This window comes from Gasterosteus aculeatus, chromosome 12, assembly GCF_964276395.1.
Source record: "Gasterosteus aculeatus chromosome 12, fGasAcu3.hap1.1, whole genome shotgun sequence".
Classification (NCBI taxonomy): domain Eukaryota; kingdom Metazoa; phylum Chordata; class Actinopteri; order Perciformes; family Gasterosteidae; genus Gasterosteus; species Gasterosteus aculeatus.
In genome coordinates, this window is record NC_135700.1 from 17,849,127 (window position 1) to 17,862,556 (window position 13,430).

The 13,430-nt window shown below is 42.3% G+C and overlaps 1 long non-coding RNA gene across 1 annotated transcript; it reads left to right on the forward strand.

Annotated features, from left to right (window-relative positions):
• Nucleotides 1–8,622: 8,622 nt before the first annotated feature.
• LOC144385330 (uncharacterized) lies at nt 8,623–10,457 on the forward strand. Its single transcript, XR_013451566.1, has 3 exons — nt 8,623–9,859; nt 10,141–10,172; nt 10,311–10,457. It is a non-coding gene; the product is annotated as an uncharacterized LOC144385330 (long non-coding RNA).
• Nucleotides 10,458–13,430: the final 2,973 nt, after the last annotated feature.

Sequence of the window (13,430 nt, forward strand, 5' to 3'; positions counted from 1 at the left end):
CTGTGAAGGGAGGACAAGGACATATTACTAATCTGATTCATGTGTGTGTGCGCAGGTACTGTAAGGCTTACAGGTATTAGAACCCAAAAGCACAACTCCGAGGCAGAATCCAATCAAAAGTTCTTTACTTATACAGGCAGGGTCAAAACCGGGATAGCAGTCCAATGGTCAAACAAATCCAGAGGGGCAGGCAGCAAATCCGTAAACGGGGACAGGCAGGGTTCAGAAACAGGATGGCAATCCGACAGGCAAACAAATCCAAAAAAGAGGCATGCGAAGAGTTCGTGGTCAAGAGAAGGCAGGCTAGTTCAGGACGGGATATCGGTAATCGGAAAACCGCCGGAAAACTTGGCATGCATACAAGACAATCTGGAAGTGTGGGGACCTAAATAGTGAGGGGCTAATGAGGGAATGGGTTGCAGGTGGGAAGGGCATGAGGACCAGGTGAAGAGAATGAGGTGATTTCTTGTTGATGACAGGATCTGGAATGACAACGAGTAGAGTTAATTGACAAGAACGCAAGCAGGAAAACACTAATAAGATGGAGAATTCGTGACACGTACGCATCGATATGAGCTGAACGCGCGTCGGCGGACTTTGATGGCGACAGTGGAAGCAGGTGCAGTATATTGCAGCGAGAAGCTTGACCTGAGTAGTAGATTTGTCAAGGAATGCGACGGGTCAGAGGCCAAATAAGTCTGACAGCTGATAATATAGTGTAATATAATCAAAGGTAAAAGAGCAGATGTACCACGTCTAAAGTAAAACTTGTGTGAGCTTTCAGAGGGTTATTCAATCCTATTAACGTCAGTATTCATACTCAGTATGTAAGTATTTGGATCAAGAGTAGTGATACTCAAAGAATTGACCCCCCCGTCCCCATGGAAACCGTTGAAGGTTGGGTGACTTGGTGCGTGGAGCTTGAAAATTGGTGCGTGGAGCTTGAAAATGTCCTCCTACGAATAAAATCACGATGCATGTGAGATTTTTTTTTGCTGCGGTTTCGCATACTCGGGTGTGACTAAAATCAGCAGGATGATCTCTTTGGGATCCATGTGTCAGACCTGTATCATACATCCGGGCTGAGATGGCCTACGTTTTCATGGAATCATTCAAGGCATTTCTCCGGAACTCCTAAAAGATTATTCCTCACACTGTTGCACCAATCAGCTGTTTTTTGCAGGGCAAACAGAGTATCAGCAGACTGGCTCAGTGAGGAGAACAGAGGGAATCTCAGGCATTTGATGTTGGCCGAGTGTGGCCGTTCCTTAGCGGCGGCTTCGCTGCCTTTTTAGAGTCCCAGCTTCAGGCCGTCCCCTGATCCCCTCGTGTCCCACACGACTCTCCTTTTTGAATGCTTGCCAAATCTAATAGCAGTGAAACAATTATTTTAAAAGGATATATGTATTTTATTCTCCTAAATATGTTCTGCCAGCCTTAGTTTAATGATTCTTTCCTTACTCCAGCGAGCAAACAAAAATGTGTTGGCAGGAGAAGCCCTCCAGTCGACATTTTACCTTTCGAACCCGCCTAAGTATGTCACCCAGTTTGATAGAATCCACACCGTAGAGCCGTGCGAAATAAGGATTTACTGCCCATTAACTGGGATCCCAGTGTGCAGTCGGAACGCTTAAGATGCTGTGAACCCTTGCTGCAATGCAAGCAGAGAATTTGGCATACAAATTGAGTGATTTATGGCCTTGAGGAAGAACATGAAAGGCAAGGGCACAGATTAAATGCTGATGTGCAATTTTTGAAGATGACCAACATAATTTAGTAATAAATCAAAATAAACGAGCAAAATATAAGAAACCATCCTGCAGCTGAAGTGACTTTCATGTGCAAGCCCGACAACGACTGTTTGTTTGGTTATTAGGAATGTGAGAGGATTCTCTGTGAGCCAGCATAGCTCGCCGGCTCGCCCCTTGACCCTTGGTGACGCAGTCAAGGGCCTCTGATTTGTCAAGATGTACTGAAGGCGCTAATCACTCCTTTCTCACTCATTCACCTTTATAAACGCACTCATGCAAAAACAAATTTAGACACAATATGTTGTCGTTATCAAAAATGAATAAAGGCCTGCTGTGGTTTCAAAACAAAATCCCTGTTTAAAGAAATACATTTATATTATACAATATTTACTGTTTGTAAAATAAAAAATCTGCAGCCAGTGATAATCATCTCCATATCTTGTTTTTTTTTCTCCTCTCCCTCTGGTTCCCGTGCCAACAAAATGATTATTATGTTGGTCATGCTTCACCTTGAATGCGATTTCATTATTCCAAAGCACAATCACCAAAGTGAGACTTGCCAACAGTTAAACTCATATTGATTGCTATGCTGGAGGGCAGAGTGATTGGATACCCCCCATCGTCCCTTCCCTCCCCGCCCATCACACCTACTCTCATTTTCTTTTTCATTTTAATTTCAATTTCTAATGTCTTTTTCAGACGAGGAAAATGTCCAACTGTGCAGGTAAACTGTGGCTAGTGTGCGATAAGGTGAATATGGCAATCTTAAAGACTGTTCTCATAGCAAGCTATTAGTGCAAGTCTCCATGGCTGCTCTCAGGCCCCGGGTATATACTGATGAGGGGGAAATTAGCTTGATGACTATAAAGAGCCGTGGAAAGTCTCTGAGCAGCGATTTTGGGGGGCTGTAAAAGATAAGAAATGTTACCCCGCGTTTCTTTTTGCATTGCGATTTGTTATTCTAGTGTGTCTTCAATGGCTGCTTGTATGTTACAACCGACCAACTTGCTTATTGGGGTGTCCACTTCCATCACACTGATGGCAGTCTATGTCTTCTCCTATGGGTCAGTGAGGTGCTTTAATCAGAGCATTCAACAATGAAGGTGATACATATGCCCCTTCGCCTGCTCTCATCTACATCTACGTACGTAAAATTATAACTTCATGTCCGTATAAACAATCGTGATTCCACTATGATTGTATTAATTATATATTGCTCTAAGCCATGTTGTTGTTGGCTTTCGCCCATGAATCTTTAATGCATCAATAGCTCGTTTGTCTTTTAATTGCATATTGATTCAGCCAATTCAATGTGGATGTACTTTTTTGGTCAATTCCCTTTAAGACAGCACAAATCCCTGTAGCCTGATAATAGCCTGATACAATCTTTATTTTCCCTTCAGAGGTGTATGAAAACATTTCTTTGGCGCATAATGCTCATTAGCATACCTTTGGAATTTGTTGAGCACTGATCGTTTGCTGTTTACTGGACACATGACGACAAAGGCGGGGTTGTGGCAATACACGGATGCCAAAAGAGTGCTGTGAGATTTCACATGGCAGCAAACATGAACATCCGGCGTTGTTGAGTACCTCTCCAACACCTTCCCAGACAAATTAGACACAGCTCACTAGCACTCAATGGGCTTCGCCCCTGGGAAATTATCACACGATAATGGGCTTCCCATATTCCCTTTTGTTCTGAGGGGGAAATGGATAAAGTGAGAAAAAAATAGTTTGATGACTTCGCTATAACCCCCCTCCCCTCCATCAAAAAAAAACAAGAGCTTTGAATGACAAGTCATTTTCTCGCAGGTTTCTCAATGCACAGTTGGATCCCCGGGACTCCATAGAACTGTTTTTTTTCAGTGTTTTCAAGATGATGGATGCTCGGTGGGTAATGTAGGTGACAGGAGGATGTCAAGGCTGCTGCATGGCTGCTCAATGGCTGACGACTTGCCACCGGCAGCCGTAACCACAGCCTCATTACACACATAGCACGAGCTAAACTCTTTATCCTGTAGCATGAGCACGAGACAGGTGATCTCAATAGTCTTGCTCGATTAACTAGGAGGATTTACATCCTTGTCCTGTTAGGTGGGAGTCTGTTAAGGATTCCAATCTATAAATGAGGATATCATAAAAAATAACTGCCTAGAATGCTGCAGGTAACGCCACACTCTGAGGTGCACAAGCAAAGACGTTTAATAACCCTCTTGAGAAATGCCAAAAAAGATGTTCATCGCATACAAAATTGAGAAAGCGCTTTCTTTTAGGGATGTTTTCTTGCAGGAGTCTTATTTGCATATGAGTGTGGAGCGGCACAGGTGGGCAGCGTCGACCCCTGTTATCAAGATGCACTGACCCGTTTCAAGCTGTTGACCCACACAAGCCAGGGCGCGTTTCTTTGGCGACTACTGTTTAGTGAGAGGATGAAGACGACAGTTGGAGTGCTGAAAAAAATGAATAATGTCAAACACACATAAGGAATACAGGAATCGTGTATTGGAGTGTGCGTTATTATCTCATATCTCATACCGGGAATCTCCTTTTTTTTCTATTACCACCACAACAACATTAAATAATAAATTGTGATTTGCTGCTTTTCCTGTTTTGAATAACATTAGATGTGTATCTATATGGGTATGGATAGAACAAGCGCTTTGAGGAAATGACTCTGATCTGGTCGCATACTCGCGGCTCTGTGAGGCTATACTGACCCACTACTGGGTTGGCTAAGTGTAAGCTAAGTATGCTAACCAGGGCAATAATAGGATGTTAACTGTTTAGAGAAACGTATGCGACATCCAGTATGTAGACTCACTTCCCCAGTGATCTCTACTGATTAAATCAGTGAGTCTGTTAGCCTGATGGCAGAGCACACACTAGACGAATGAGTATTTCCCATTGAAAGACCCAGATGTGTTTTCTCTGGGAAACGGCCACCTTGGCAATAACCAGCGGTAGTTTATTAGATGTATCTTTATGTGCTGTGAAAGCTGTGAAAGCTGGAGGTAGTTGTCTTACCCATCCTCCTCTCTCCGACTATTGCCTCGCAGCAGCTGTAATTCTGAGCCTGTTAGGCTGATAGCAGATGTCTGAAGACCTCACATTTTCTACATTAATCCGAGCAAAGTGGAGTACCGATCATTCGTTACATTCTTACAGTAAAAAATAAAAGATTCTGAATCCCTTGACCTCTGATTTTTATCACCGCAGACGGCCTGTTGTCCATAAATTCCCCACGTTCCTTCTTTCACAACATTATCACACGCGTCATTGAAAATACCGTACGTATGGTGTGAAGAATTCAAAACCAAGAATGACCTTTTTAGGCCCATAACACAGAATTCTTTGAGACGCACTTCTGTGATATCCAGCATGACCGTGACGCTGGTTGTCTTTGGGAACATCGGACTAGAACTGATGGATTGACTGTGATTCCACAAGAGTTTGGAACATTTCATAGTTGAATACTTACAGGCTCAACTGTCGACACACATCTTGAGTAAATGGCTCCACTCCACTCTCAGGTTAAGGCTTTAATCCGATCCAGTTTGGTGGTAGAAGGCGGCCAATTGAGTTTGTGACCAGACGTTCACCAAACCGAGGTCAACTCGTAAAGTAATTGAACAATTCTTAAAAAAAGAAAAGAAAATGGATATCAAGGTCAGACAAGCAGTGTGTGATGATTTTCTTTAAAATAACAATAACATGCGTTTGGAATATGTTAAAGGTTTTGAATATGCTTTCAAATAACTTGATGTATAAGCGATATATAAGAAGCGACATTAACCCAAGAACGCAGGAGGAGGACATTAGGAAGGTATTTTGTCCAGCAGATATGGATGCACTGAGACCAGCATCGTATTAGATCCTGGCATCCAAAGTGTTGTCAAATGTAACTTGGCATTGGTTCATCCATACCAGCAGTGTTACAGTAAGTGTGAAAGGGGACTTATTTTGCATTTGTGCAGACCAGCTTTGGCATGACAGATATTGAGTTCCAGGAGCGATGTGCACCTTTCTTTGCTTCCCTCAGGATACCAATCGCTGTGACAGCTCCTCCCCTGAGAGAAGCGTCTGTATCTTCACCAGAGAGAAAGTTCTGTGAAGAACGAAGAGAGAGAGAGAGGAAGAAAATGAGAGTTTCTGTACTAAAAATATCCATATGCACCAAGGTAGTCCACTATGCTACCGGGTCATGACCTTTGCACTTTCTTTTATGGCTTGAATTAAAAGTGTGGCAGAAATTAAGAAAACTGGAACTGAAGGTACAATATATCATAGTGTCTTAAGAGTGATATATATATTTAATGGTAGAAAAGGGAAATGGTTGAGGTAAAAAACTAATTTCTTCTGTTTTCATTAATCAATAGCCATTTTTTCCTTTTCAAAAGGTGAAGTGCTAATACTGCTATTAATGCTGGAGACAGACATGTGACCAGATCACAATCTATAGTTCAGGACTGCATAAATCGATGACGGATCCATACATTTGCCGTTGCAGACGATTCTTTTACCATGCAGGGCTCCATTTTCATCATTCCCTCAGATGGATGCACGGCATGTCCCATCTGACTGAGCATAATTAGCACCCAGTGATAAAACCAAGTCCCGCGGGAGCTGTCCACTCACAATATATTTAATTGAAGCAAATCATATAAAAGGATAAATTGTGAGTTATATTGAGCTGCCATGACCAAAGGGTTCAACCATAAAGTATTATACACAGCAGAGTCATTTTCTTTGGAGCATTCATTAAATAAAATGGCTCCAGGCAAAGGACTCAGACGGACTCGACCCCTCCTACTCCAGCTCCTCCTCCCAACAACAATGTGTGTGGATGCAGACTTGTAATGTGAACGTGCTTTTTCGCTGCAGTATTTCTTACAGTCTGTACTCACCTTTCTGACCTGGTCTGTCTGAAAGCATTCAGAGGTCAGGGCTTCTGGAGACAGGCTGCCGGGGGTTCTGATCCACTGACTTTTATCAGCGTGCACACGGAGTATGCACACAAAATCAAGTGAACAATTGCAACACGCACACAGACACCCAAAATAAACTGAAGTTGATTGACGCATAAAACCCCACAATGACTAAACAAAGACATGCACGCCTGCACGCACTCAATCACTTCACGGCGCTCGAGGGCTTCCTTAACACTTAAGACCCCAAACAAACTAAAACAATCCAATCGCAATGCAAGGAGGAGGTTTAAACGTCACATTTACATCCGTTTCTTTCTCCAGGTAATATGTCCTTACAGAGATTTGCTTTTTAATTCCAGGTAAATTTGTTCTTTTTTTTTTCAGCAAGCAGCGTGTGGGGAAAAATCCCAATTGCTTCCTTTGCTTCAAATCACTGTGTGTGTGAGTGTTTGCTTTTGTTATACAAACTGTTTCCACTTCCCAACAGAATCTTTTTAACATCAGGTAAACTTAGAAATACCATCTTGAAAAAAATAAGTGCTGTATAGGAAGAACATTTGGGATGTTGAGCTACATTGCTGACTTAATGTGTTAATCTTGATGCACACACACACAACGATCCTCGAGTTTGTACAAGAGTACAAACGGGATTGTTGGACCTCCTCAGTTAAATTTAACTGAGGATTAAGGGAGGAAGGTATTTCTAGAACAGAACGTGTACAGAAATGTTTCGTTTAACACGGTAATAGTGTGAAGGAGAGGAGCAGATTGACATAGACCTCATAATGCATGAGTGAAGATTGACAGCAGGCAGTGATTCAGTGGTAAGAGCAAATTAAGAAATATAAAGGAAGAACAAAAAAAAACTCACAAAGAATATTATCTGACTCATATAAATTCCCAGTGGGTTTACATTATAATGATTCAGCTGGCACTCCCATCAAAGATGAGTGAACAGGTAAAGTGCCAGCGGCGCGTTAAAGGCCACTTTGACACGTGACTCCAGTCAGTGACCTTTTCGCTGACGCCCGTCTACGTTCGGCACTTCACTCCTGCCTAGAAAAGATCTGCAGCATTCTTTACCATGATCGTCTGCTGCATTTCAATGGTGTGGTGTGTGTGTGTGTGTATCTATGGTTGTTGGTATCATATCCCTTTACCTTCTGGATGAATTACCATGACATTTTGTGCATTATTGTTCCTGTCAGGATGCATAGTAATGACTTTGGTGATCTCCTGTCTTCTTGTCTTTCTTTTGATTTACCTGCCGAACCAATAACAGTCCTATCCGCCTCAGCTCAGTTAATATTAATATGTTCATATAACAAACTAAAACGGTGGTAGACACGGTACCAGCAAAAAAAAACATGCTACAGTCTTGCTCTGGCGCTGGCACAAGATTTGAATCATCTTCAGATGAGGCGCCAACACACGTTTTACAACAAAAGTAAGTAATATAAATGTAAAGCTTATTTACACTGTTTGAAGTGGCTTGTGGAATTTTGTCCAACAGTTTAGTCTATTGACATTAGTTATGACAATTCAATTAACAATCAAACTACCTAATGAGACACCTGTAACTCTATCTTAAATATTAACAAGTCAGGAGGTGAGTTGATTCTTCCGAAAAAGACCACAGTTTCAAAATAAAAGGAAAATCTATTTCTCATCTTATATTTGGCCTAAATAAACTGAGGCATCATCCAAAACATTATGGGTTCAGTTATCAGATATCGTTATCCATAGAAATGTCACCTACAACTTCCGAGACAATAAATCGTTCAAACAATTAATAAACTGTGAAATATTCATCCGTTGACTTGTTGATTGACTAATATGATTACATCCATACTGTGTACTTAAAAAAAAATCTTATTTCATCACTTCACAATTGCCCCTAAACTACTGTAATAACTCATATTCGGCAGAGTAGACTCTGTATATACACAGTAAATTTGCCAGTGTCAAAAAGGCAGTGTCAAACTATTTTAATTCTTCCGGAGTTCTTCCAACAATGGACAGAGTAAAATTGAACCAGAAAACTTCCAGTGTTGGTGAAAATAATCGGAGTTAACAGAGGTTTTACTCTGTCAGTGTTATTGACTCTCTCAGGCCCTGATTCAACACTGATTAGAGCAAGATGCCTTCCAGAGTATCACAAAGAATACTCTGGAGAGCCCCGCCCACCAACTTTCCCGGTCAAACTGAGAATGTGGATTCTGGCATCGCCATCTTCCTCGCATCGAAATACTGTGGTAAGTCTTTCTACTATAAACTATTCCCGTTGTTTTTCTTCATTCCAGTAGAATCTGTATAAGAATAAAGGGACGTATTCATTCACCACACTAGTCAATGTTGGGTTCGTGTCTTCAAATACCGAATTTCAAATGGCTAACGTGATATCGGGTCGGCGGTTAGCTTAAATGTAGCAGCCACATGTCTGACCACCAACACCAAACTGAACAAAAACGACACGAGGTAACGTTAATGTCAGCGAGGACGAGCTGTCGTGGTGTGTTATGTGTCATGCTTGCACATTTATTTCAGTAAAATGACGACAAAAATTCGTTGAAGCAGTCATATTTATTATTTCTATTTGAGCCGGAGCAAATCGCTTTAGCGTCACAATTTGGTCGAGCATAGCGGGACATGTCGCGGACATGCGGACGTGCTCATAGGACCCGCTAGTTCACCGGCAGACGGCGGAATGCACCGAGTCGACCCAGTTAACGTGAACGGAGCCGCGGCTCCGAGAGGCTCGGTTCCCGTTAGCTGCTGCTGTAGCCATAGACATATAAAGAGTAGACGCTGCACTGGCTGCTGAGGCGCAAACAAATATGTATTATTATATTATATACCAGAATATTATTACTGTTACGCCTACTATGAATATTAAAATACGCCGAATCATGTTTTCGGTGTCATGCCTACAAAATCCCGTGAACATCCGCTTTTGTATTCAGCGAGTGACGCGCTGACACTTCGTTGCGCCAGCTGGCACTGAGTGGAGCGGGTGACCGGTCCAAGTTGGCGGCCCCGCGGCTCGTCAGCACCACTAGGCAGCAGCGGTCGATGTCTATTCTTTATGTCTATGGCTGTAGCTGCTGCTTAATTTATGCTTCCACGTTACGGCGGCGGCGGGTGTGGCTGTGTGTTTCTGCGGGTGCCGAATCCTTGGTGAGCCGAAGCTCATATTGAAGCGCAGGCTACGGAGAAGACGTGAATTTACAACACTGGTTCACCCACTGAGGGACCTGGACGAGCAAGTGCACTTTCGATACTTTCAAATGTCAGCAACTGCCGCAAATTACGTTCTGAGCGGACCAATCACAGCACTTGCGATCCACGTCAACTCGACTCGCAGTTTGATTTTTTCGGAGGTGCACGTCAGGCTACGGCGGAGGGGTCTACGTAGTTATGTAGTTACTTAATATGTATATTTTCCTTTTTTCTTTCAGATTGTTCTTTAATGTACTGTGGTGCTCTGGTGGTAAGTAATAAGTTGATGTACTTGACCGAAAATGTAGTTGTGTTTGTAATTTTTAAAGCTGAAATAGGGTATTTTCAGGTTGTCAGCTTGTATGGGGTTGTAGATCATAATGTTGATTTCAGTTTGCTGTCTTTGCAGATACCATCATGTTGATCAAAACATTCCTGTCATCCAGCACCAACCAAGATCTTTGCCACTGTGATAAGATGTGAGCTTTACATGTTTTAGGTTTACTTTTGATGCCAATATTTCATGTTTACTTGGAATAAATATGTATTGCAGTATGGATACAATTGTCTGTGTGTTTTTCCCCCTGCATAGATATGCAACACTGGTAGGAGTTGGTTAAAAATCAACACTCTTTGGAGTGATTTCATAATCAACATAGTGTAAAGTAGGTTTAACACTGGAAAGGTTATTTCTTTTATAACTCTTTAGTGTTACATGTGAATAACACTATGGGTGTTACTTCTTACACAGTGTAAAACTTGATTGACACTTCTTAGAGTTAATATTATTACACTACACTGCACCTAGTGTAAAATTTTAACTCTTACCAGAGTAAAATTGACTCTGGAAATTTAACTCTGTGTTCAGTGTACATTTAACACTCTGTAGATAGGGACCATATGTTCACTGAGGTAGTGTTAAAATTGACTCTTTAAGTGTTGTATTAACACTGGCGATTTTACTGTGTACATGTGTGTGTGTGTGTGTATAATTGCATCTCTGCCACTGCATGAGATCATGAACTTGTATAATAAAAAAAATGCACACTGTGCACAAAATGCACAAAAGCCATTGTGTTTACTAATGGTAAAATGATGTCACAGAGGCTTTTTGAGCCACTTAGCTCTCCAGCCAGATCAATAGTGTAGCTTTGAGATTATTTACACCGTCCACGTCTCAATTTAGGCCAAACGCACGTTCATCACTCACAGATAAACGTTGTGTTTCTGCAGCAGGCAACTGAATAAAGCGAGAGTTGTTTTGGGTCAAACAGCCAATTTGATGGACCTGATTAAGTAAGGTGGGTGTCTATTAGCGTATTGATTTTTAAGTCATTCTGGTTGAGATCATCGGCTAAGTGGGGTGCCACAAAGAACTGAACATAGGGCTGAATTATTGACCATTGAAGGGAATGAAGAGTACATGTTTACGTTTGGAGCAAAAGTCTGTGAGGTCTAGTTAAGGTCAGAATACAGTAGATTATTTACACTGATCACATTACCTGACAATAATCCAGAGGGAAATGACAAACTTAAACATTTATGCTTACACTGTTACAGACCCTGGAATTAATAAAGAGGGAAAGCTTGAAAAGCTGAAAGTAGGTCATACAAGCATACAATGTTGAACTAATGTGCTGCTTTGTATTGATTATTTTTGTTTTTCAGCTTCAACGGGCAGCGTTACAGCTAGAACAGCAGAGAGATGTGCTTAACATCGTGCCAAAACAACTGAGGTATAAAATTCCAACATTTGGCAGATATTCAGTCCTCCGTTAATCTAAAAATATCTACTTTGCGAAGCAATCTGAGAAGGCTCAGGCTGTCCAGTGTGAGTTTCCTGCTCCTCACTTTCAATGCACCTTCGGTTTGATTCTGACATCCAATTGTTTATTCCAGTAACTCCATCCCCGCCCTCAGAGGCCAAGCAGCAAGGAGTGACGGTAAGATCGCGTAACATTGCATCTTTGATTCCTGAACCTCTGCCACGGTCCCGGCCAAAGCCCCCCCGCTATGCTCGGCTACCGTGTCTCCCCACCTTTTTCACCCCGTCACAGATGAGAGAGGAATACAAATGCCTACGGTCCCTGAAGCCCAGCCCCTCCCCCTCCCACCACCCTCCTCCGACTCCACCCTCTGCCTGACTCCCTCCATCCCTGACTGCTCTCCTCCAAGGACAGCCAAAGACATTCTCCCGAGCGCGATAAGAGTGATTTCAGCCGGCAGAACATGGCAGCGCTCGCACGGCCATCTGTGGCGGCCGCCTGTGGGTGTTACTGGTGGAGGCGCCATGAGATTGAGACTTTAGATGCATACGTTTGGCTTGCTGTCGCACCACCAGTGATGTGTTGCACTGTAAAAACCATCTATATTTGTCCTTCTGCATCTACGAGCGCAGCCTATCAAAGCAGGAGGGGCCTGTCATGTTATATGTAGACATTCACGAGGCCCAGGTTGAGAGGCCAAGGCCTGCAGCAACGAATGATGAATGAATGGGACATATTCTCAACAGTCAGCAAATACTTGTTGTGCGTGAGGGTCTCATTTTTTCTCCTTCCTTTTAATCCTTTTAAAAATACCTACTTTTTGTCTTTCACCTAGTTGATCACTCGATCCTTATTGTGCACAGAATGTTTTCGTGCTATTTTCATTTTATCCACATGGAAATGTGGATAAAATTCAAATTAATTTTGTTTTTGATGCATTGTTATACCTTGAAAACAGTTCAAGGGTACAACTGCAGCAATAAATCACAGAGTGTCTCCAGTCAACTCACTAAATTGAATTACTCATTCTAACGGTATCAATTAATCTGCATTTTGTGCATTAGAAAAAAAACACACACACTTTAAAAGCTGTGCCGCTGAGAGGAAGACACAAGGCAAAAGATGCAGCAGGTGACTTGTGAACCCAGAGACCATGAATTTGTATTTGGACCCCTACACAGTTCCTGACAGGCAATGTATGGGTTTTATGACCATCATCTATGGAGTTATTTGGTTCCAGAAGGACGAGGCAGAAAGAAGGTGATTAAAAAAGCAGAATGGAATGTCACACCTAATAGAAACAGAGCCGCTCGGAGGAAATGGGAAAGTGGAGCGGGAGGGGAGAGACAAAAAGCCTGGAAGCAAAAAAGTCTATTTAAGTGCATGTCTGTGTGTTTGTGCACACCCTGTGTATCTATACATGTGTACTGTGTGTGTCTGTATAAGGGGGCCTGTACAGTGTTTGTGAACGGAGGTGTTCTTGGCTCCCCCAATCTCAGGTGTAATTACCGAGACAGAAAATGAGACTTAAGTGGATTAGACAGCCTTTCTGAGTCCCCCTTTCTTCGATAAAGCCTCCTTCCTCCTCTATGCAATTCCAGTAGGACAACATTTATAGCAATAAAGAGTACAGTATACTGTACACCACCTCGGCTTGGAGGATCTAGTGGAGGTTTCCAGCACCGTCGGCATGTCCTTTCAAAAATGTGAAATGTTGTAATGCTGACCTACTGCTTGGGTATAAAGGCAGTAAATATATTATA